General features: G+C 42.1%; 1 protein-coding gene across 17 annotated transcripts in view; it reads right to left on the bottom strand.

The window, feature by feature from the left end:
* Positions 1–23,678, bottom strand: part of ELAVL2 (ELAV like RNA binding protein 2) — a 168,739-nt gene that overhangs the window by 117,546 nt on the left and 27,515 nt on the right. For 2 of the 17 annotated variants that reach the window (XM_043891395.1, XM_043891396.1), the window contains exon 1: positions 20,783–21,042. The exons of 9 other annotated variants lie outside the window; for them this stretch is intronic. The gene's annotated coding sequence lies outside the window, so the exon portion shown is untranslated. Of the gene's footprint in view, positions 1–20,490; positions 20,567–20,782; positions 21,044–21,173; positions 21,470–22,332; positions 22,437–23,678 lie in introns of those variants that run through there. 6 more of the 17 variants (XM_043891398.1, XM_043891401.1, XM_043891400.1 and 3 more) reach the window with 6 other exon arrangements.

Raw genomic sequence — 23,678 nt, 5'->3', positions numbered from 1 at the left:
GTCACAGCTTCAAGTTTTAGTTAAGGAAAATAAGAACCAGTATTTGGACCAAGGTAAAATTTGCGAGTGACAGAACCTGGTTACACCATTCAAGGCTTCGGCTCCCAGTACAATCTCAACGTTCGATTATTCTAATTTCATGCCTTTATTCTTAAATGTGCAGTTTCGCTGGAAACAGGACTGTCCATTAATCCCCATGATACAGATTCTAAGTTTTCCTTTAAGGCTCAAATGAGCCTTGCCCTATTCGTCCCAGGAAGACATTAGCCCGACCCAGCAGTTCTCAAAGTGTGCTCTCCAGGAAACTCCAAAGGTCCCTGAGACCTTTTCACAGATTCAGGAGGTCAAAACAATACCTTTTCTTCTCCCATCCTCTCATAAGCATACAGCAGAGCTTTCTAAAGGTTATATGATATGTGATAGCTGCTTCTACATTCAGGCTGGTGAAATGTAAGAAAACAGCTGTTTCTATTAAGCGTACATTAAAGAAATGAAAAAAAATGTAAAATCATGCCATTCTTACCACTATTTTTGTTTCAGAAAAATATACATATCTGTCATTTTTAAAATGTTATTTTTGTTAACACTACTGGATTTTTTAAGCTAAATATCTATGTTTAACTTTCTCATCTTAATTTTTAATGCAATAAAAATATTAATAAAACATAACTTACATAAACAAAATGTCTTTTTCAGTCCTCAGCAGTTTAAGTGTAAAAAGAGGTCCAAAGAAAAAAAGTTTGCCAATCTCTGGTAGGTTTGAGAATCCCATGCTAAGTAAGCTTTCTTCCATGGTGAATTTTTACAGCAAACACAGATGAACATTAGAATGATGTCCTATCACTCTCTTACCTTCCAAGAGATGTTTCTCTAGCCCTGGGACTGTGTAAACTACTTCTTACCTCAGTACTTACTTTAATCAGTTCAACTGTCTTTGATACAGAATTTTTATAAAACCATGATAGGGGAACCATGAATGAAATCTCAGAGAAGACACTTTATAAAGCATCATAATAAGGTACACTTCATGTTGCATACTTACTTTGGCTTAGAGAATACTAAGTGTATTACAAGATACCAGATAGTCATTTTCCATTTGCTAGATTCAACCAGAGGCAGGCACCAAATGACATTCTACTTCCCTCCAGAAGCCCTGTTCCTCCCTCTCTAAGGCTGCTTTTGCTGTGTCAACCTATACTCTTTATTTCCATTTTCCTCAGCCTGGGCCATCCTGCAACTGTCCCCAATCTAGTTTCTCTCTAGCTTTCATCCCACTATGCCCATAGTCACAGAGAGGGAAAAACGTTCCTTCCTGAGTTTCAAGGCCCTCTGGAAACTTAACCACCCTCTAATAGTCAAAACCATTTCCTCAATATGGGAGCATGTTATGCTTAATCCCCCTTTCTTTCTCTGAGGAAAAGAGTCTTATCTATATAAAACCTCCCAAAAGTGCCCCTTACATCTCCGCAGTTTCACAAACCTTTTCCCAACGAAGCGGCAACCCTCACCAAATCGCTTCTCCCACAATCAGCTCATCACATTTCCTAATGACAGGCTGTCCACTAGACTTAATGTAAGGAGAGTATCCACACCCAACTGCTCCTGAACTCCCAAAGACCTGGCACGAAGCTGGGCTCTACAGAGGCACTAACCACTAATGAACACTTGAGATGCAGAGAATACTGAAACTGCTAAAGTGCTTTCAAAAACACATGAGGGATCATTTTTTGTAGTAATTAGCCACTACACATTAATATTTTTGCATATTAGACATATATATGATGCAAAAAGACTGTAACTGTCATACACTGTAAAATGAAAAAGAAATATAATTCTTCCAACACACACACCAGAGGTTAACAGTTTCATTAACAATTCGAACATTTTCAAAGCCGATATAAACAAATACAAGCACAGGTGAAGAAAGCAAATACTTTTGTACATTCACAGAGGTAGATTGTCCTGTAGCTGTCTTTGCAACTTGATTTTTAGATCTAAGTATCAGACATACGAGAATGCTTTCTTTAGGACAGCTATAATGTGGTCTCTTCGTAGCTGCAGGTTAATGGTTCTAGGATCCCCAAAGATACCATAATCCTGAGGATTCCCAAGTCCCACAGTCAGCCCTCTGTATCCATGGTTTCGATTCCATATCTACAGATGGTAAACACATTATACAGTCCACAGTTCGCTGAATCCACAGATACAGAGAGGCTGACTATAAGAGATGTGCCCAAATTTATATAACTGACCCCCTGATAAATACCCAAGGCGTTACTATTTCAAACAATGCTTGCAATAAATACCCTACACAAGAGAGCAAAAATATAAAGATAGAAACTGTTGGTTCATAGTCAATTTATATCTTTAATTATGCTAGTTGCTGCCAAAAAGCCCTCTAAAGTTCTATCAGTTTACAATCCCACCAAGACATTGCCTGCATTTTAAAAAATGAAATGGAAATAAACAACGTGGAGAGGGAACTGGGAGAAGGAAAAGTATGTCAGGAACCAGCAGTGGGTGGAGAGTCACCAACTGCTGACACTATTCCTAAGACATCTGACAACACCTTTACCGTAAGTTCCACACGCATAAAATGAGGTGTTGGTCAACACTGTGGATAAGGGCCCCTCCAGCTCTGATATTCCCTATGTTCTTGAATTTGCTGTATATAACAAATGCATATTACATCTGAAGACAAAACACTCTCTTGGGCTGCCCAGAAATAAGCAAAGAAGTGCTGGGAAAGTCAAATTGCTGCACTGGGAAAGTAAATGCTGATAAAACCCCTGCTAGGAATTTTAAAATGGAAGTGAAATTGAGACTGGAGGAAATGGCCACCTAAGAGGAAAGACAAAAAACCATTTCAAAAATAACAAACAAAACAAAAAAAAGAATCATTTTAATCATCTGGGGGATTTTCCTAGTCAAGACAAGCAGCATCTCAGAAGAAGAAATGCAGCTAAATGGCGATCACAAGGGACAACTAAAGCACCCTGATGGCTACTAATTAATAAAAAGTCACAAACATCCCTTTCAAGTTTACCATTTGAAAGAGTGGATGTAAACAGGAGATATGATTTGCTATGCTAAATAAAAGCCTTCATTAACAAGAAGTGACAGGATCACAACCCTGCTGCTGATAAACTGCCAACATACCAGGGGCCTTCAATGAAGGGCTGCCCATTTAACATATTGCAGTTTTAAAATGAGTTGCTTTAGAACAAACAGTCCTATGTCACGGCAGGCCTGCAACATACCAGATGGAGCTGCCGCTGTACCCTGGATTGTGTGTGTGTGTCTGTGTACACCAAGCGTGCACCGCAGGAGTACCCAGCCCAATAACCTTTCTTAAGATTAGCCTTTCTTGATCAACGCATCCACCTTGGATCTTAACATCTCTGCTTCCCAAGATTCAGTGTTGAGCAGAAAGCAGTCATTCCCCCAACAGCCAAAGGAGGTTTCACACTGCTGTTAGACCAGCCTGGCAGTCATCCCTGAGCCTGCCTCCTTACTTCTGGCAAACACAGCCACTTCAGTTCAGTCCTGAAGCAGTGATACTTTTTTTAATACAGCATGCTTTGAAGCTGTATAAAAAAGGTCATAAATACATGTAAAAGGCATAATCTCAGTCATGTCAAAGTGGTTACAGAAGCATCACACCAGGTCTTTTCCTGTGTGGTCCAAGTAAACTGTTAAACTTACCAGCTATCAGAGTGCAAATAAAAATGGGGAAGTCATAATTATTCACAGGAAAGGATGAAGAGAAACAGCACTGTTAATTTAATATTTTAAGATGACTTTTTGTATTATCTACTATCCAGCACTTAAAACACTTTTGTGTAGTAATAATTAAGGTCTGTAAAAATACCTCAAAATGCTCAGTTTAAACATTAGGAATTTTGATTAACCCCAATTGGTCAAATATGTATGTTATACACAGCAACTTCTCAGTAGTCACAGTACCAAGGCTGAGTATGCCTTTAAAAAAATTAAACTTATATGCAGTACTTTTGGCCTGTACAATTTTAAAATTTATTTTTAAAATACAGGATCTACTATCTTCAAGGAACAAAGCTGTAAAACACAACCACTGACATCAAGGAGCTTCCAATGCAGCTGAAAACATTAAATAAGTGTCCTAAAAATGCAAACTCATTTAAAGAGCCATCAAAAACAAATCTACACTCAAGGCAATGGGAAACTGTTACCCCCAAACCTACTTCCCTCACCAGCCCCTTAACTCTCATGCTTGCTATTCATGTAATGCAGGAAGTAACATTAGGATTCAGACAAATTTAAGGTCATGAAAATTAAAAAACTATTGTGAATCAAGACATTATCAATAGAGTAAAAAGGCAACTACAGAATGCAAGAAATATTTGTAAATCTGTAAGAATTATCTAGAATATATAGACACACTTAAAACTCAACAAGGAAACAGAATCAAATTCAAAAATGGGCAAGAGATTTGAACACACATTTCTCCAAAGAAGATCTGCAATTGGTTAAGCACATCAAGAGATACTCAACATCACTTGGGCTTCCCTGGTGGCTCAGCGGTGAAGAATCTGCCAGCAGTGCAGAAAATGCGGGTTCCATCCTTAGGTCAGGAAGATCCCCTGGAGGAGGGCATGGCAACCCACTCCAGTATTCTTGCCTGGAGAATCCCATGAACAGAGGAGCCTGATGGGCTACAGTTATGGGGTCGCAGACACAACTGCTGCGACTGAGCACGCATGCACAACATCACTAGTCATTAGCGAAATGCAAATCAAAGCCACAGTAAGGCTTAGCTGGCAAAGAATCCGGCTGCACTGCAGGAGACCTGCGTTCTATCCCTGGGTTAGGAAGGTCCCCTGGAGAAGGGAAAGGCTACCCACTCCAGTATGCTGGCCTGGAGAATTCCATGGACTATACAGTCCATAGGGTCACAAAGAGTCAGACATCACTGAGCAACTTTCACTTTCACATTTCACTTACACCTGCTAGGATGCCCACTACCAAACAAAACAAAACAAAAAATAATAATAGTTGATGAGAACACAGAGAAATTGCAAACCTTGTACAATGTTGGTGGGAATGTGACATGGTACAGTTATGATGGAAAACAGAATGGGAGTTTCTCAAAAAATTAAAAAGAGAATTACATATGATCCAGCAATTCCAGTTTTGGGTATACACTCAAAAGGATTACAATTTGAGCCTCAGAGATATTTGTACACTCATGTTTGTAGTAATATTATTCACAATAGCTAAAATGTGGAAGCAACACAAATCTTCATCCATAGATGGATAACAAAATGTTGTATACATGGACAATGGAATCTGCTTTAAATAGTATGGGGAAAAAAAATAAATAGTATGGAAATTTTTACACATGCTACAACATAGATGAAATTTGAGAACACTATGCTGAGTAAAGTAAGACAGGCACAAAAAGACAAATACTGACTGATTTTACTTACATGAAGTACTTAAGAGTACTTAAAATTATGAGACAGAAAACAGAATGGTGGTTACCAGGACCTGGGGAGAGGGGGGAATGAAGAGTTAATGTTTAATGGGTACAGAGTTTCTGTTTTTCAAGATGAAAAGAGTTCCAGAGATGTACGGTGCTGCTGGTCGGCCAAAAATGTGAATGTATGTAATACCATTCAACTTTACACTTAAAAATGATTAAGATTTAAAAAAATGATTAAGATAGCAAATTTCATTATGTAGATTTTGTCACTATTAAAAAATTGGAAAAAAAAGTGGAGAAAAATACAAGAATTCTCCTCTGAGCTAAAACTTGTTTACTTCTATGTTCCCTCCATCAACAGTGGGGATTATTAGTGTCATTTCACTGACATCAATCTCCACCTAAAGAAAAAAGGACTAAGATCTGAAAGCTTTGATGAAATAGGATCCAACTACAAAAAAACAGTTCTAGATGTTGTAAACTACAGGGGTATAAAAGTTTTGATTACCTTCCAAAGGACCACACAGTATTAAAAACAAGAGAAAAACAACTGTCTTAGCCAGCAGACTTCACCTCTCTGAGGAAACCAATGAGTACAGAATACACTCTATATGGAACAAACCTAGATGTCCATCGACAGATGAATGGATAAAGATGATGAGATACACACATACAATGGAATATGAACAAACAGGTCAGTTCTAGTGAGGTGAGTGAACCCAGAGTTTGTTATACAGAGTGAAGTCAGAAAGAGAAAAACAAATACTGTGTATTAACACATATATACGGAATCTAGAAAAAAATACTGATGAGCTTATTACAGGGAAGGAATGGAGATGCAGATGTAGAGAACAGACCTGTGGACGCAGCGGGGGAGGAGAGAGTAAGACCAATGGAGAAAGCAGCACTGACATGTGCAGTATTGCGTGTAGAACAGACAGCTAATGGGAAGCTGTTATGTAACACAGGGAGCCCAGGCTGGCGCGCTGTGATGACCTAGAGGGGTGGGATGGGGGGAAGGAGGCTTAAGAGGGGGATATATATACACATATACAGATACACATATGTGAATATATATAGGGGGATATATATATATAATTATGTCTGATTCACATTCTTGTATGGCAGAAATCAATACAACATACTAAAGCAATTAGCCTCCAATTAAAAAAAAATAATATACTCTAGTAAACACAATGATCTAATAGGTTGGTAAGACATTCTTTTAAAATACCATGCCATAAAAGTTTATGGTACTGTTCTGATGATGTGTACGAGAGAGGAAATAAGCCACATGGAGAATTCACTTCCTCATTTCTTTCAACCTCTTTTTCTTGTCTTTTTCTAATTACCTAGAGCAATTTCCCAGACTCTACTACCAGTATCTAACAAACATACACAGCCCTTTATGATGAAGGGACTGGCCAAAACACATTCAGGTCATTTTAAGAAAAAAAAAGTATTTCCCAATAAATGTCTTCCAAGGTTTCTACCAAAAAAAAAAAAACTGCCTAAGTTCTTCCATCCCAACAAATGTTTCAAAGACAATTCCAAAATAATATGGTACTCGATTTTAGCTCAAATTTAAATGCATATGGGAGGAACATAGTACTGTGAAGTAATGGGGTGGGTTGCCTTGATCTAGCACAGGGATTCTATAAAAAATTTATAAAAGGAATTTACATAAAAGAAATTCTACAAAGTTTATTTATAAATTAACCAAATAATTCAAATCATGACAAATTATAATTTTGGGCAAGTTGGTCCAGTCCTTTAGACCAAGCAGAAAGCTTAACAAACATTCCTCTTTACAGTTTTTATAAATGCAATCTTTATACAAGAAAAGTATTATCAAATAATGTTGATAAATTATGCCTCAAAACTGGGTAGGACAGCATATTTTCAAAACCATGAGTAAAGAGAATAAAGGATCCAGACTATGCAGAGAACACTGCTGGATTTGGCAATGGTTGTATAGGTTATAGTGTGAAAGCTGTCCAATTACTGTTATACTTAAGAACAGATTTTTGGTGAGATATGAACTGTTAATACATCAGATGCAGGATTCAAAGTTCACTGTGAATTTAACAGGTAGAAGAGAGTTCAACTTCAGGACCCTTTCCATTCTAATATTCTAATGCCTATGAAATTTAAAAAAAAAAAGTCTGCTTTTGTGGGAGTAAGGCAGGAAGATGGGGGATGGAAGATAAGGTTAACAAATGAACTTCCCTGACCATCCACACTGAGTTAGGCACCCCAAAGATTCTTTCCCTTTATAGCACAAATCACAATTCTAAATAAGAATTTCCAGAATCGTAACATGTGTCTCCTCCTAAACTCTAAGTTTCATGTCAGCAAAGACTAGATGACATTCACCACTATGTCTCACTATCTAAGGTAGTGTGTGGCATACGATATGAATCAAATGTTTACCAAGTAAATGAAACTGAGGAAACTAAGATGTTTTCACACATAAGCTGGAAAAATAATTGTTTTTAAACTACTGCAGAGCAAAAGAGGCTGATCAACAATCCAAGAAAAATGGGAATGAATAAGAAATAAAGAAGACAGCAAAGTATCTTTAAGGTCAGGAGGACAGGCACAACATAGTCATAAAAATTTAAATCCTATAAAGCTACAGGTACAGAGGAAAGTCTGAAGAAGAAGCCACTTTTTAGCAAAAAGGTATAGTGGACATTTTCAAATACCCATGAGCTATTTAATAAACTGTTGGCAAATTTGCTTCATTTCTTAACACAATAAGAAACAAGAAATAATCATAGGGAATGGGGAAGAGAAAGAAGTGTCAGTCACAATAAAAAATTCCATAAGATAAAGTTCAAAAAAAATCCTTAGGGAAACTCAATATAAAATGCCCAAGACCTGATGACAAGTCCCCTGGCCTCTTTGTTTTTTTAGTTTCTCAGAGAACTGGGGAACTGTAGACCACTTTCACTCAAAATCTTTGGTAGTGAAGGCCAACTTTAAAAAAACTTAGAGAAATTAAGAAGTGGGGGGTATCTAAAAGGGTAGTATTCAAGTCAAAGTCGAGGGTTGTGGTGTCCTCTACAATTAAATGATTTAACAAAAAGCTATTCAGCCTTGAATTCTCAATACCTACCTTAACTTCTGCTTCATCTTGTGATGTCCTAAATATGGCTAAACAGTACGGAGCACCATTGGCAGGATTCCACCTGACTGCTACGCTATACTTTTCGCTGTGCGCATAGCCTGTTGGACCAATTTTACACCAGAGACACTTGCTTGAAATATGTAGAGACAGTTTTTTTTTTTTAGATTTCCAACAGCTTCACAGAGCACAAGGATAATATTTACAAGTTTGAAAAAGTAAAATATACATAAGGATAAGAAACCAAGAAGCTTCTCTCTTCTCCAATACTGTGAATCGAAAGATACATCACTAAACTTCCCAGCTGTGAGAGAAATAAAAATCACTACATTAAGTGGACATATTTATGAGATTTAAAAATGTGTAAAAATTGTACATCAAGGATTTGAGGAAATATGGCATTAGTTAAAACAATATTTTTTGCTAAAATTTCCTCAATGTGATTAAAATTTTAATAATTCATGGTTTACCTACAGATGCAAGTACAACTTTCTCAATTGATAGCATATTTTAGGTACTGTAGTATCTCAATTCCAAACTGAATTCAAGTGAATTAAACAAAAACTTTCTGAATTTTTACCAGAAACAAGTAGCACACTAGATGCAAGAGATAATAAACAAGACAGATGTCCCCTTTCTAGGGAAAAACAAAAAGATTACCTTGAATCTGTATTCTTCTCCATCCACCCTCCCTCCATTTGGATTCTCTAACAGCTAGTTTGGAGAACCAAGATAAATCAGTAACAATCTTTACTGGGTAGATATTTTGTTGATTCAGGTTTATACATCATACATCCTATGGTGTACCTGACCTGCAACTTTTTAAGAACAGAGACAGCTGCATTTCTAAAACCCCACCAGATTTGGAACATATTCATCTCAGAAACCTAACAACTTTAAGGAACACCCCTTACAGGTTCTCTTCTACAACAAGTTAGGGTTACGGGGAATGACCAACTGTACCAAGAATACAGAACACAGTATCACCATCTTTTTTTTTTTCCTTGATTTTAACAGAATCCTTAAAGTCTGAAAAAGACAGTGTCTTCATTTCCTCACGTACAGATCCATACTTCATATGGTTCCAAAAAGTACTCCTGCAAGTTAAGACTGCTAGCTGGCATCAAGACACCAGTCTGTGATGAAATTCTCCTGGAAGACACCTGGTCACAGACCTAAAATAATGCAATGTCAGAATCCTGGCCCTGGGGAAACAGGCGTGGGTATTCCGCTGGGAGTGCTACAGAGACCAGAGTGAAGCTTTTTGAACAAAAACCTGTTATGACAGCCCCACCACTGAGGAGCCAAACAACAAGGCCTAGAGATGATATACAGTTGTTGAGGTGCCTCCTGGATCTGTCTCTGTCCTCAGCCACCTTAGACTATCACCAACAGAACTACCAGAGGTAGAAAGAACATCATTCTGGAGTCCAGGGTGATAGGTCACGAACTAGGTAGGGGTCACAGACTTTTCATCCCCACGCAGCAGGATGAATCTGAACAGACCACCTGACCATTGAGCTTCATCTCCCTCACCTATAAACTCACTGTCCCAGGGAACTCTGGTAAAGTCCTCGAAGAACAGAAACTCTACGTGTCATCACTGTTCCTGCAGGCAATGTTTGTCCCCTGGCTCCATCACTGTGCGCAGTATAGTCCATCTGTCTTTCTATCCTAAACAACAAGGACTTACAGCAACTAAAAACAGGCAGCTTCTTGCTGGCCCACCACCCAACACAACGCCAACTTGACTGTCCACTGCAGGATTTCTTATTCTCACTGCACTCTTACAAAGCAGTAATTTTGAACTTACTGTTAGAAGTTGTATGAAAGTTGTACCAACGTCTTCACTTTTCCTCTCTGGAGCACAAACTATGTTGTTCACCATGAAATCAAACTTTGCCCCCTACTGTCCACAAACAATACAGGTAGCTTAGCCAAATCTTTTTTTAAAAGTCCAAGAAACAAGAATACGTATTTCCAAAGAGCCAGTTCCACCTGAAGGAATGAGACTCTCCTACAAAACAAGGAGATGAAGCAGCATTCAAGCTGTCCAATCACCTTCCAGAAGTAAGAAAAATAATGCAAATGCCATTAATGGAGAAAAGCAATAGGCAGAGCTGAGAATACCAAGAACTGGCATCAGAAAGCTAACGCAGCAGCCTTAAGGACACTTGCTCTTGGGAGACATGATCTCAGCATGAGGAAGACTCAAGGAGAAGGTAGAGATTAGTGTTCTGAAAAGCATCCCAGGTTCTGGCCTGTCACTCCCTCACTGCTACTGCAACTACACTAACAGGGAAGGAGTCAAAGAAGCCTTATCATCCTTACGGCCGAGCTTTCCTAAGTGTTTTGAAAAATAAATGTTACACATGGATGAAGCTCCTGACACAACATGTTAGCAAGAGAATAAAAGTATGGGGGGAAAACTCGGGGGGCTTCAAGTGTTTCCACACACACACGCATGTGGGATCCAAGCTTTGTTGGACAATAGCAGAAGGAAGACAGCCGCAGTGGTGTCTCTCTTCAGCCACAACTTACACTTGGCAGGTTCTGCACTGCATAGACATTCTTTACCTGTGGCTGGATTCCTGGCAACCCAGGAAGTAATTATTCATACCACAAAAGACAGACCCAAAAGGAACAACAATGACATGGGAAGGGAGGAGGGACAGGCTGAGGAGGAGGAAAGACACAGAAACTAAGTAAATATAATATACGTGCAAAACAATGGAGAGCAAGAAAACCATACACCCTCTCACCAGAACAATATGCAGTATCCTGGCCATGTCCTTAATATCCAGACTGTAGAGGTATGTCCCTTTTCTCAAGTCCTCAAAAAACTATTGAAGTTGGAGGGAGAGGCCTGTGACATCTTTTAAGTTATTCTTTTCTGCCTCATCTCCTTAAGCAGACAGACCAAGGAATAAAGGCAGGGATACTTTACAAATTCCTCTAAAGCTCTCTCAGCACCTAGGCACTCAGCATTGATGTGTGATGAAATGTTAAGTATTACACAAACTTCCTGGCTTCTGAACATAGTTCCAATATGAAAAGACTTGAAGACATTTCTTAAGATCCTTCAACAAAACCTGAAGAAAAAACTTTAGATGAATTGGAATAAGTACTGTCTCCAAGGCAGACTAGCCCACCGGCCCACCAAAACCAAAGCTTTTCTAATAGCACAGCAGAAGCTCTGTGACAATGATTCTCCACCTTCAGGAAGGTAAAACACAATTAAAAAAAAAAAAAAAATTCTCAATTCCGCCAACAAGAAAGACACCCTGGAAGCCCCTCCACCAGACACTCCAGGGCATGTCAAAATAAGCAACATATGCATCTAAAAGAATAATATAATCATGGAAGATGACACTAAGAAGATACTCTTGGTATCAAGAGTTGTTTTTAAGTGCCTCCGAAAAATAAGTTCAGAATAGACCTATAGTATTTTTTAAACTATACACAGAGTAAATTCAAAATTAGTTGTTTTTCAAATTAGGCACACACTTTTAGTCGCACTGCAAGTTATCAAAAAAAAAAAAAAAAAAATCTAGCTAGGCTAAAGACTGCACCAATTTTTAAAACTGCCAGCATTAAGCTCCTATTATTCTGAAGGGTTTTGCAAAGAAGTTCAATACAGAATTCCTCGTTATGACTGGCCCAGCTCAAGAGGCTGCCAGGAGAGCAGGGCTTTATAGGCATTGTTCTGCCTCAGAAGCCACATTAACGCTGGCTTGATAAAATAGATCTTCATATCTGTGTGCCGGGCTGAACAAAAAGTTAACTAGAAATGTAAGTGCTTAAAGTCACCAAAAGGAAAGCTCTACACTGACATTTTCTACCTACTTAGCATTCATCTGTATTCATCTCACTAGACATTAACACACACCAAAGTTGCTCTCTGCTATTTAAATTGTGCTATTATGCTCTGGAGTAGATTAATAATATCCACCTTCCTTATTGTAAAATAAAATTACAGCATTGGTCCAAACATGACATGTGGAGCCTCTTCCTACTTCTGCTGGCGCATCAACTTGCTCTCCCGCACATGTGGGAGAAAGCTCTGCAGAGCTGCCCTGCTGCTTCTAGAGAGAAAAGGGTGAAGACTGGAAAAAAAGGGCAGGGCGGGGGGGGGGGGGGGGGGGGGGGGGGGGGAGAAAAACAACACAGATAAACCTCACACCTGGTAACCTCTCGAATCAGCTCTTCTTTACAGGATTCTGAGGGGAGAATGTCTTTTCTAAGCTGACACCATCAGCACTGAGATTAGCAGGTGGGCCATGGGCCTCTTTTAAAGGGTTCGTAACATGTATGGATGTGAGAGTTGGACTGTGAAGAAAGCTGAGCGCCGAAGAATTGATGCTTTGGAACTGCGATGTTGGAGAAGATTCTTGAGAGTCCCTTGGACTGCAAGGAGATCCAACCAGTTCATCTTAAAGGAGATCAGTCCTGGGTGTTCACTGGAAGGACTGATGCTGAAGCTGAAATTCCAATTTGGCCACCTCATGCGAAGAGTTGACTCATGGGAAAAGACCCTGATGCTGGGAGGGATTGGGGGCAGGAGGAGAAGGGGACGACAGAGGATGAGATGGTTGGATGGCATCACTGACTCGATGGACATGAGTTTGAGTAAACTCCGAGAGTTGGTGATGGACAGGAAGGCCTGGCGTGCTGTGATTCATGGAGTCGCAGAGTCGGACATGACTGAGAGACTGAACTGAACTGAATTGAACATCCTATTAGCTTTCACAGCACCAAGTAACTTCTGCTGACCTGAAAGCATCTGAACAAATATAAGCAGGCAACAGGCAGTAAGAAATCTTTGCTCCCAAAGGGGCAGGTCTAAAATCCCAGAGTGGGAGGGGAGAAAAGATAAGATAAACCGATAGAAGCACATCTTATAAAGGAAAGAGGAGGCATTAAGGAAAAGGAGGTCTAAGACAGGACTTCTCTACCTAAAATAAAGACTTCAAGATGTATAGTTGTAAGGAACAATCTAACATAATTCAAATATTACTTGCAAACACAAAGAAAATCGAAAGAACTAAAGTCTTTAGAACTACTGCCTTTGCCTAGATATTTGAATAAACTTTTTAATTCCCATGACTTTAGGAACTGTAGCATTAGACTCACAGGCTCTAATACCCATAGAGGCCAGACAGCAGTTTATTTTGAAGTGAAATAAACCAGGTTCCACATAAAGGGTGCAGTTAACAAATATAGGCTCAGTGTTGCTCCATCTTCACACATTTCCAAGACAGCACAAATAGGGCTCCAGATCTCTATTTGATATTTCCCAAAGCCTAAACCAACAACTCACTATTTTTCTAATAACAATAATTTAGGCCAAATAAAAGCTCCAGAATATGTAAGCCATGGGCCACCATTTGGAATCAGGGGCTGACTTCACTTGTCTGTTGACACCCATTTCTCCCTCTTTGTTCTGTAATAGCAATCGTCTTGGTCACAGAAGGTAGTCTTCACTGAGTAAAATGCAACAAAATGTTTAAGGGCCAATGCAAAAGTGCAAGCCAAATAAGAAAAGAAAAGGACAAGTGAGTAGGTTACGCCTGACCCAGAACTGCCAGGCTAGAAGCAGAGCTGGCACGGGGCTCAGAAGCAGAGACAGGTGACTAAGGGCTAGCACAGAGGTGTCCCAGAGAGGAGAGGAAGGCTGTGGGTGGTTCAAGCTCTCTGCAGAAACAAAGTCAAGGAAAGGATAAAAGCCTAAGGCACTGGTGTCCTGGTATTTGGGGAAAGTCCATGAGTCATTCACAGTCATAGGCCAGAAAGGACCCAAAGGATTTAAACAAAATAAGCCAGGCACCAGTAAGTAGCACCTAGGGGAGACAAAGTGGTGTTGAGTAAACTCATACAGAAATAGGCCTTACCTTGGAATAGATTATAGAAACTTGCTCACTCTATAATAAACTTGGTGTATTTAAAACATTCCAGATAGCTCCGCAATAAAGGTGGGTGATCCTCACGTCACCAGAGGTACCTCCAACAGAGCAGTAACGACAGAGAAATAGAAAAAGCTCACTTCTGAAAAGCAGCTCAGAGGAAATTCCAGATCAAGTACCATCAGATCCAGGAATATTTTCCCCACCTTACTCAATTTGGTGAATCTATTTTCAAATACGCTGTGATTTATTTGCTTTGAGACATACTTCTTTTATTTCTGATACACACAAATGATGCCTAAAGGATAAAAAAGTGTTAAACATCCTTTAAAAACTGAGCAGGTGAGCGATTTCCAATAACTTACTTGACAGGGCATTCATCAATGACTTTTCACTTGGGGTGTGAGAGGGTATTAAAACAAACACGGGAGAAAAATGTTATTTCTGTGTAAATTTCATTTTTTTTTTTTTGATGTATAGGAACAGATCCTTGATAAGAGATTAAAATTCAAATCAAGAAAATATAGACTGATTATTTTAATGTAAATGCTTAAATTTTAGGTTTTGATTTCTCATTGAAAAAAAGATGGAAAATTTAAATTGAGACATTTATATTCCTGGAATGTCAGCTGGCTAAATTCTCATAATTTCACATGTAATCTCTTAACTTTATTTATATTTTCAAGAAAAAAATACATTTTAAACTTCCCTTCCAAATCCCATTGATATATTTATATCTATTTCCATATTGAAATGTTCAAAGACATAATTCTCCCAAAACCTTCCTACAGTCTGGAAATTTTCTCTTTCTCCATGGCAGGAATATACATTATATGACAGTATGCTATAAGGATGGTATGTTCTAAAAACAATGGTTCATAAAACATACTGAAAGTCAAATATATAAAAGTCATCTATGAGGTCCACCTATTACCACCTTTCCAATTCAGGAAACATTGTCATTCCACTGCCGGAAACCTTACACTTTAATATGCTCACCTTCACACCATCACAGATATGTGGAGGGTGAGGTTTTATATTCAAAGGTTAAGAAACCAAGGACACAGGTAACTGAGTCAAAATCAGACAACGGAAACTGCAAAATTCCAGCCTAGTATTTTCCACCTGGCTCTGCTAAATGAAGAATTTCAACTGAAGTGACAAAATCTACTCAAGCAAGACAACTTAGTAGCTAAACTGGCAGCACTGTGCTCACAAGACCACCTTACAAGTATAATATTTGTTTACAAAATCAGAACAGATTTTAAAACAAACTGTGAGACAAGGGAGCTTGGAGTCTGTCTTGGATGAAGGCTGAAGGCCCACACCGCAAACACGACGGCACACAAGAACAGAGTGGAGTGACGACTTCCTGCTCTCACCAATGTAAGACAACTCCAATTTTCAAAGTCCTGTTTCCCAAATAGAACTTTAATAGTCTTTATTCCAGAGGACAAGATGGCAAAAACTGTATGGAAATTTCTGTAGATGTGAATTTCTCCAGGCAAAGAAGGCCCACGGCTTTCTTCAGATTCTCAGAGAGTCTCAAAACTCCTCAATCTTAACAAGAAATTCCAATTTTACAGTGACTCCACAATAAGGAAACACAGAAAAGCAGAGAATTCTGAAGCAACCTCTGCCCATATTCTCCTAAAGAGATAAGTCAAACGGAGTACTGAGCTTGAAGTGAATCTGACCACTGCTAACTAAAAGCAAAACAAAATAAAATGAAAACCCATACTGAAAGAACAGCTAGTCAGCCTGATATATACGAGAATAAGGATTTTTGTGATATGCCATTAACAGTCTTTAAAGCTACTGAAATAATCTCCAGTAATCAACAGCCCACAACAACCAAAATTCTGGGGAAAAAGAAACACTGCCGCTGCTGCTAAGTCGCTCAGTCGTGTCCGACTCTGTGCGACCCCATGGACTGCAGCCCACCAGGCTCCTCTGCCCACGGGATTTTCCAGGCAAGAGTACTGGAGTGGGTTGCCATTGCCTTCTCCTATTTAAGTCAAGGAAAAAGGCGGGTATAAATCTACCACTATTAGGGAAAGAAAAAACATACAGATACCTCAACCTAATAGTCTGAAACTTAACTGATGCTAAAACAAAACCTTTATGATTTAAAAAGAAAACCTAACATTTTACCGTAACTGTCTCAGGATAAATAAGTCTATTGAGAAAAAGCATTTGGTTTTTTTCAAATAATTTCTAAAAGCAGCAAAGAGGGTCTTGACTGTCGAACCTTACTTGCTACTCATTTTCAGTCAGAAACTGATATAATGAAATCAGTAATAAAGACAAATACTAGGAAAGTGCAAGTTTACTAAAAAGAAAAAAAAAAACAAAAACACAATTACTTGCAATTAATAAGGCAACCTCCAAATTGGTTCGATTTCAACCCCACACTACCTATTTCTATGACCTTCTCTGTTATTCTACTTATTCCACTCCTTGCCAAAGCATCTATCTTCTGCATAAAGGCTGCTTACAAGGGAAACCCTTACCTGTCATCACAGAGAACTACTGAGCAACCCTGTAAACGGAAATGTACAGCTAAGAATATTAGTGAAATTGATGTATTCAAAACCTAACCCAAAGCGCTGAGAAAATAAATAACATCTGTACCAAAAACATGTATTTTTACGTAAACTAATCTCTGGAAACTTAGCATTTGTATTAGCTGGTGTAAGGGCTATGAGATGCACCTAGCACAGTGTTACAGAGGAGTCGCCTTTTGTTTTGTTTTATACGATGGATTACAAACAAGGCTACTGATATAGAAAGTCTTCTTTCCTTAGGAAAAAAAAAATTCTCCTGTGACCTTACTAAAATTAAAGTCATGATATACATGATGAATGCTAAAAGCCAAATCTGTTCATTTCTTGTTAGTGAACATTTTCTCAAATATACCATAAAACCCCTGTAAGATTTTACTCTATGCTAATTCCTATTTTTAGTTCAGACTTCAAGTTACCAGTTCTACTTAAACAATAAAAAAGCATATCTTTTAACACAAAAAAGCCTTAAAACAAATTACTGCCTTTAAGCTTAAGTGCCTTCTGTTTCTACTTAGCACTTGAAATCAAAGAAAAATCAACAACCGTTGCAAACCAACCAGTATCTAGAATCAAATAAATAGATGATAAATGTTCTTTCCAAATTAGAAACAAAACAATGGATTTGGCATCAGAGTACACAACACGTGGGTTCTGGAGCTAACCAGAAACAGTGAAGACTTCCACATCTGCAAAATGAAACTGGTCAAAGCAAGTAAAAATTCTATGCATCTAATGTCCTCCACAGAGTTAATTCAAGAGTTGGGTGTGGCATCACCAGTGCATAAGCCTTGGATTTCCAACACTTCTATAACACAGTATGAGCACAAAGCAGCAAACCTGGCAGCTAAATGTTAACAATTGAGACAGCCTCTAAGCAGGACAAGCAGCATACTCTGTGGGACCCAGAACAAAACCAAAGTACCGGCAGGCATTATGGTCATGGGCCCATTCAGCGGCCCTGCCTCCAACCAACTACCAATGCTAAAGAAAACAACATCATCATCGTCAACGCTTTGATGTGGCAGCTTACAATGATTATTGGCCTGTTCAGCTGATTTTCCAAAGAATCAGAAACAGCTACGGTAGGTTTTCCACAGGGTGGCACACCATCCAGGCCCCACACCACCTCATCTATATAATTCCCCCACACCATCAAAAAAATTAACCTGGCCAGGCTAAATACTGTGGATCTCCAACCTTCCTTACTTCCAAGTAAACATGATCAGTGAGAAAGGTGGCAATAAGAATGTGAGAATCTGGTAGATTTAATAAGATTTTGAGTAAGAGAAAAAGAACTGACCCTACCAGAGCCCAAACCATCAAACAGGTGAGGGAAAAGTCAGCCTTGATAAGATGCTGTTTCGGAGTATTTAGGCCTTCAGGGACAAAGAACATGAAAGAGTATTTTGCCACTGTAGTGCTCTTGCACCATGCTGCGGCCTAAAAGGCATCACACTTTTTAGAAAGATTCCTCTCCAATCAAATAGAGAGGAAAAGGTTGACCCTAGCCTAGAAGCTGGGGTATTCTGGATGGCTCTGTTGTGTCCTTAAAGAGAACATGGACCTTCCTTCTACAAGAGAAAAAAACGTTTGAGGAGGTAAAACACTATTTTTTAGCAATCACATTAGCATGAAAAGCACAGAAAGCTAGAAAGGCTGAAAGGGGCAACAAGCATTCATCCAGGAACATCTGTCTATACACAAAATCCAAAAGCTGGACTAAGAAATGAGGAAGCAGAAATGCCACTTCGAGCATTGTTCTCCAGTAACCAACTGGGAGCTGGGTCTCATCTAAAAGCGCCCAACCAGACAGAAGGATCTCGCTTCTCTGGTGAAGAAGCATTAACCAGAACCAACCAACCACAAACCAAAACCGGAACTCTAACTACTAACACATCCTGAGCCTAGAAAAGGAAAACTAGGTTCGGTAGGAAATAACAGGCCTGATGGACATTGACCAGTTTGGGGTGTTTGATCGATTCTAGGAGAATATCCTAAACCTAAAATTCTCTCGAATCGTGGGGAAAGAGTGTGCTCAGCTTAAATAGATGACCGGACATAATTTCTAAGAGTAAACAAGACACAGAGAAGAAAATACCTAAAGAGGGGGAGAAAGGACGCCTTAAACGCCTACGACTCGTCTTTGAAGAGAAAACAAAAAACCTTATTCCCCGAAAGGGGGCAGCACAAAGTTACCCAAAAGGGCATTAAGGAGCCAGTTTTAAGCACATAAACACAAAAATGTTCTCTCAAGAAGTAAAAGAAACTAGAGGAAGCATAGAAAATTAAATGTAATGTGTTCCTTCAAAAGCTGATTCTCCAGAACCCTCTTGGCCCCTCATTGCTCTACCTCCATTTCCAAGAGAACTTTCTCTAAGTATGTACGCCCTCCCCCGCGCCCCCAAAGAGTGTTACATCAACATTCCTACAAACCTATTATAAGGAACAGCTCAAAAACAAACGCAGTAACCTTGCAGTTCCTCCAGCAAGTCCGTCTCGCATTTCTAGAGCCAAAGGTCCAGATGAGAAAGTAGATCCAGGAAACCTTTTCCGCCTGCTCACCAAAATGGAGACTCCAGACCAGCTTCCGCAAAAAAAAGCGACCTTAGCACAAATGAAAAATTCAAACGACTCTGGGGGAAACAATTGTGGACAATGTTGTCTTCAAGGGCAACTGAACAGTATTTCAAACAAACCGATTTTACTTAAGGGGATGGGGAAATTACACCCCAAATGGTATTAGGAGTGTTCCTAAATGGACTTATTTGCCGTAACTTCTGGACTAAGCTACATTTTTATGAAGATAGAACTATTATGGCTAGCTCCACCGAAATATTAAGTTTTTAAAAGCTCTTTGTCCTTGCCGGACATATTTCGTTTGGCATTGTTAAACGCCATCCTTTGGGAAAGAAAAAAGGAGAGTAGAGCGTCGATAAGAAACCCTCGTCTCACATTTTTAGAAAATGTAGAGAAGATATGAGATAAAAAATTTTATCGTAAAGACGATCTTTTAAAATACACACTATTTAAATGACCAACTGGACAACTACGACTCCGTGCTTGTGGCTCCCATCTAGAGGCAGGGTTCTGCGCTCCAGCCCTCTAGAATAACAAGCCGGCTTTTAAGGAAACGCCGTGGAAGGCTGTTTCCTGGTCATTGTCACGACCACTGGAGGAGCACCTGCTGGTGAAGCGAGGCAGGTCCGCCCGAGACGCCACCGGTCTCACCAGGGCACGCTCACACATCCGCGCCCCGGGGCGCAGCTGGCAGAGCAAGAGGCAGCTGCCTCCGCCGCGAGCCAAAGCCGGGAGCTTGCCTCACCCGGCCGCCCGACCCGACCCGCGGTTCCCGCCCAGCGCACCGCTCGCGCGCAAACCCGGGTGCGACCTCGAGCTGCGACCTCCCGCGGCTGCACCCGACCTCACCTGACGCGGCGCCAGGGAGGAGAGCGGCCGGAGGAGCCTCCCCGCTCTGCCCCGGGCGCCCCTGGTCCCAAACCTCCGCACACTGGGCGACCGCGGCGAGTCTCGAGACGCCCCGAGAGCGTCGGGGGCCGCGCGCTGGGGCGCCGGACCACGGGGCACACGAGCTGATACCACCCGGCCGGGGTGGCCGGTGCACGCCACCTCCCACAAGGCGGAGGTGCCAGTCCACCACCGGAATCCTGCCCTTTTTCTAGAAAAGCCCCCGCCCCCACTTTCCCTCCAATACACTCACCTGCGTCTCGGCGCAGTGCTCCTCGCGCTACACGCGGCCGTACCCGGGCACGTCCACGCCCGTGCACGCTGCCGGGCGCGACTGGTCCCGCTCGGCTCCCGCCGCCCCCAACCAGCCCGTGCCCACACGAGGGGCGGTGCCACCTCCCGAGGCGCCCAATTCCCTCGACTCCCGCCGCCAGGGGCCGAGCTCTAGGAACTTCCCGTGCACCACCGCCGCCGCCCCCACCAGCGTTCCCGCCCTGAGCCCGGACGAGGGCTCCCGCCGAGGCGAGGCCGGACTCCGCAGCCCAGCGCCGCGGCGGCGCGCACCGCCCTCCGCCTCGGCGTCCGAAGCCGACTCCCGGCCCGGCGAGGCGTGCCCGCCCCCGCCCCCCGCCCCCTGCACTTGCCTGCTGCGACTCGGGGCTGCAGCGACTACTGCCCGCGCCGCCGGCCGTCACACAGCCGCGGAGGATTCGCTCCGGGCGGGCTCCGCGGAGAGGCGGTGGCGGCGGCGGCGTCCCCAGTTCTGACGGTGGCGGGAAGGCGGACTGGAACCCGGCAGAACCCACGCCCCACCCGCGCGCGCCGGCGACCGGCCTCCTCAACCGGCCGGCAGCTGCCTCAGTGACGCCCGGGCGCCGCGGTCCCGCCGTTTGTAGCGGGGCGGGGAGGAGGGGCTTGCTTGGAAGAGCGCCAGGAGGCGGGGCCGGCGGCGAGTTCGCGGCGCCGCGGCTGCTGCCGCCGGCGCGTGCCCTGCCCGGCCGCCCCGAGGGTCGGTGCCTGGGAGCAGACGTCTGACTGCGGCCGCTCCCGTCCTTCTCTCCCGGCTTCCGATTCCGAGCAGGCTCCCTGACCAGGTTCCCCGGGCAGCGCGGAAAGCGTCGCGCACCCAGAAGCGTCAGATACCAGGTGCGAGTTTGCAAACCCCGAGGCTCCGGACGCTACCCGGCAACCAGAGCGATTCGCGAGAGGGGTACTTTGATATATTATGTGTATCAAGTATATATACGTACATATACTCACATCTTGCAAGCAAAGCTAATGGGCTTTTTCCCTACTTCACAGCGGAAGGGTCCGGTCCCTCCGCGAAAAACTAAAGGTTTGCCGGCGCTGCCCTTCTCTGCCTTTCTAGATGGAATCTGATGTTCAAATAAGCCCTGAGTACCTGTGCGGGGTGCTATTCTCTGCTTCAAACGCAAAAGTAGGAAATCCTGCACTCGACTATATTAGCGCCTGCCTCTCGCCGCATCCTTCCAACACCACCCACCGAAGCCCCGAAACGGCCAACTCTTCTCCGAGGGGGCGTCCCATCGCTGTATATCCTTGGCCCGCCCCCACGCCCAGCTCAATCTCTTTCCTCAGGAAAAACCTGTGCCTGTCCTCAAACCCAAGGCTGGGAGTCAAAACCGACTCCAAACCACGCGGCGGAAGCACGTTTTTACACCTGCTCAGCCGTTTAATTACGAGAGCACCTGTCGTGGTTTTTTTTCCCCCCTTTGCAAAAGCTTCCGTTTTAACCCTTCCCCCTAAAAAACTACATTTAAAAATATCACCTGTCAAACCTACCTGTAATCGCAAGAGGTAAGAGAAAGGAACTGAGCAGTGGGCGGCTGAGTCGCCGCAAGAACGTGACCGAGGTTACAGCTTCAAGGGCATGATGCGGGTTTGATGCAGCAAGGTCCGCTAAGGGCGGCCAGCGCTCCCCGCCCCCACGCGACGGGCGGGGCTGGGGGAGAAGAGGGAAAAGACTGCTCTAACCCAGGACGAGGGTAGGGGAGACAAAATTGCCCTCTTGAGCGAAGTTAAATCAGACACAGTAGAGCAGGGGGCTCAGCCATGATCGAAATGGAGACAGTCCATCCCTCAACTTGGGGGACCCGGACGAGGGACACCAGAAAGAGCCAATTGATTCTATATCAGCATTTCTGTTGTCACTCCAGTTACGATTTGCAATTAAATGACCTTAATTGACTTTGTAGGGGTTCCTGGGAAAATGGCTCAAAGCGCCTGCGTCTCTCTGACCTCCCTCTAAACAGTCAATTATAATATTCCCATCCCAGGCAGGCGGGATTGCTAAGAATGCCTGTTTCCAAATGTCAGGCAAAAATGGGCCTACCAAATTTGCCAATCCAAGCCTAAAACTCTTAGAATTTCTTAGGACACCCTACTTCCTGAAACTGACTTCTTGAAGTTATGGGAGTCCTCTTTCTCAACAGAGTTCCCCAAGTCTTCCAAAGCGCTTCTACTTGGCTAACACTGCATTTTCCTGGAGAACTCCAGAATAGGTTAAGCTTTATAAAGTAGGCTTGCCAATCACTTGGCTAAAAGAGGGAAGGGGAACCCAGGAGTACTTGGTGTAGGACAGACCAAGCAATAACTAAGAGAAATAGTTACTTTTTAATCCCCCAAAAGGTGATATTTAAACACTCGGCATTTTGTCTTTTTTCAGACTTATTTGTTCAGATTCTAATAAATCTTTCAGATGTCCCATTTAAGAAGCCATTTTACCAAGGAAGCCCCAGACTTCCTATCCTTCCATCCCCCAAACACTCACACCTTTTCCCCTGGCTTTTAGGAACTGATTTCCTGGTAGGGAAATAACTTCTTAGGTTATTAATGTCCACTCTTTACCCTCCCCCCATGTTAAGACTACATTTTATAGATTGCACTGTAGGCCTAAGAAATAAATCACCTCCACTTCCCTTGCACTCTCAACATCCAGAGGATGGGTATAATAAATGTAGGGAAAGGCTGAAGGTTTAGAATCTTAACCAACAGGAGTGTTTGTACATGAGTAGGAGCGGGAAAAGAACCTGTTCGCCGAGAAAGTATAGCGACATCCAACCTGGCCCAGCGGTGTTAAGAGTAAATTCTAAATGGTTGACTATTTCTCTCACTCGGGCCACAAGAAA

This window comes from Cervus elaphus, chromosome 29 (assembly GCF_910594005.1).
Source record: "Cervus elaphus chromosome 29, mCerEla1.1, whole genome shotgun sequence".
Lineage (NCBI taxonomy): Eukaryota > Metazoa > Chordata > Mammalia > Artiodactyla > Cervidae > Cervus > Cervus elaphus.
This window is presented reverse-complemented; position numbering and strand designations above follow the sequence as displayed.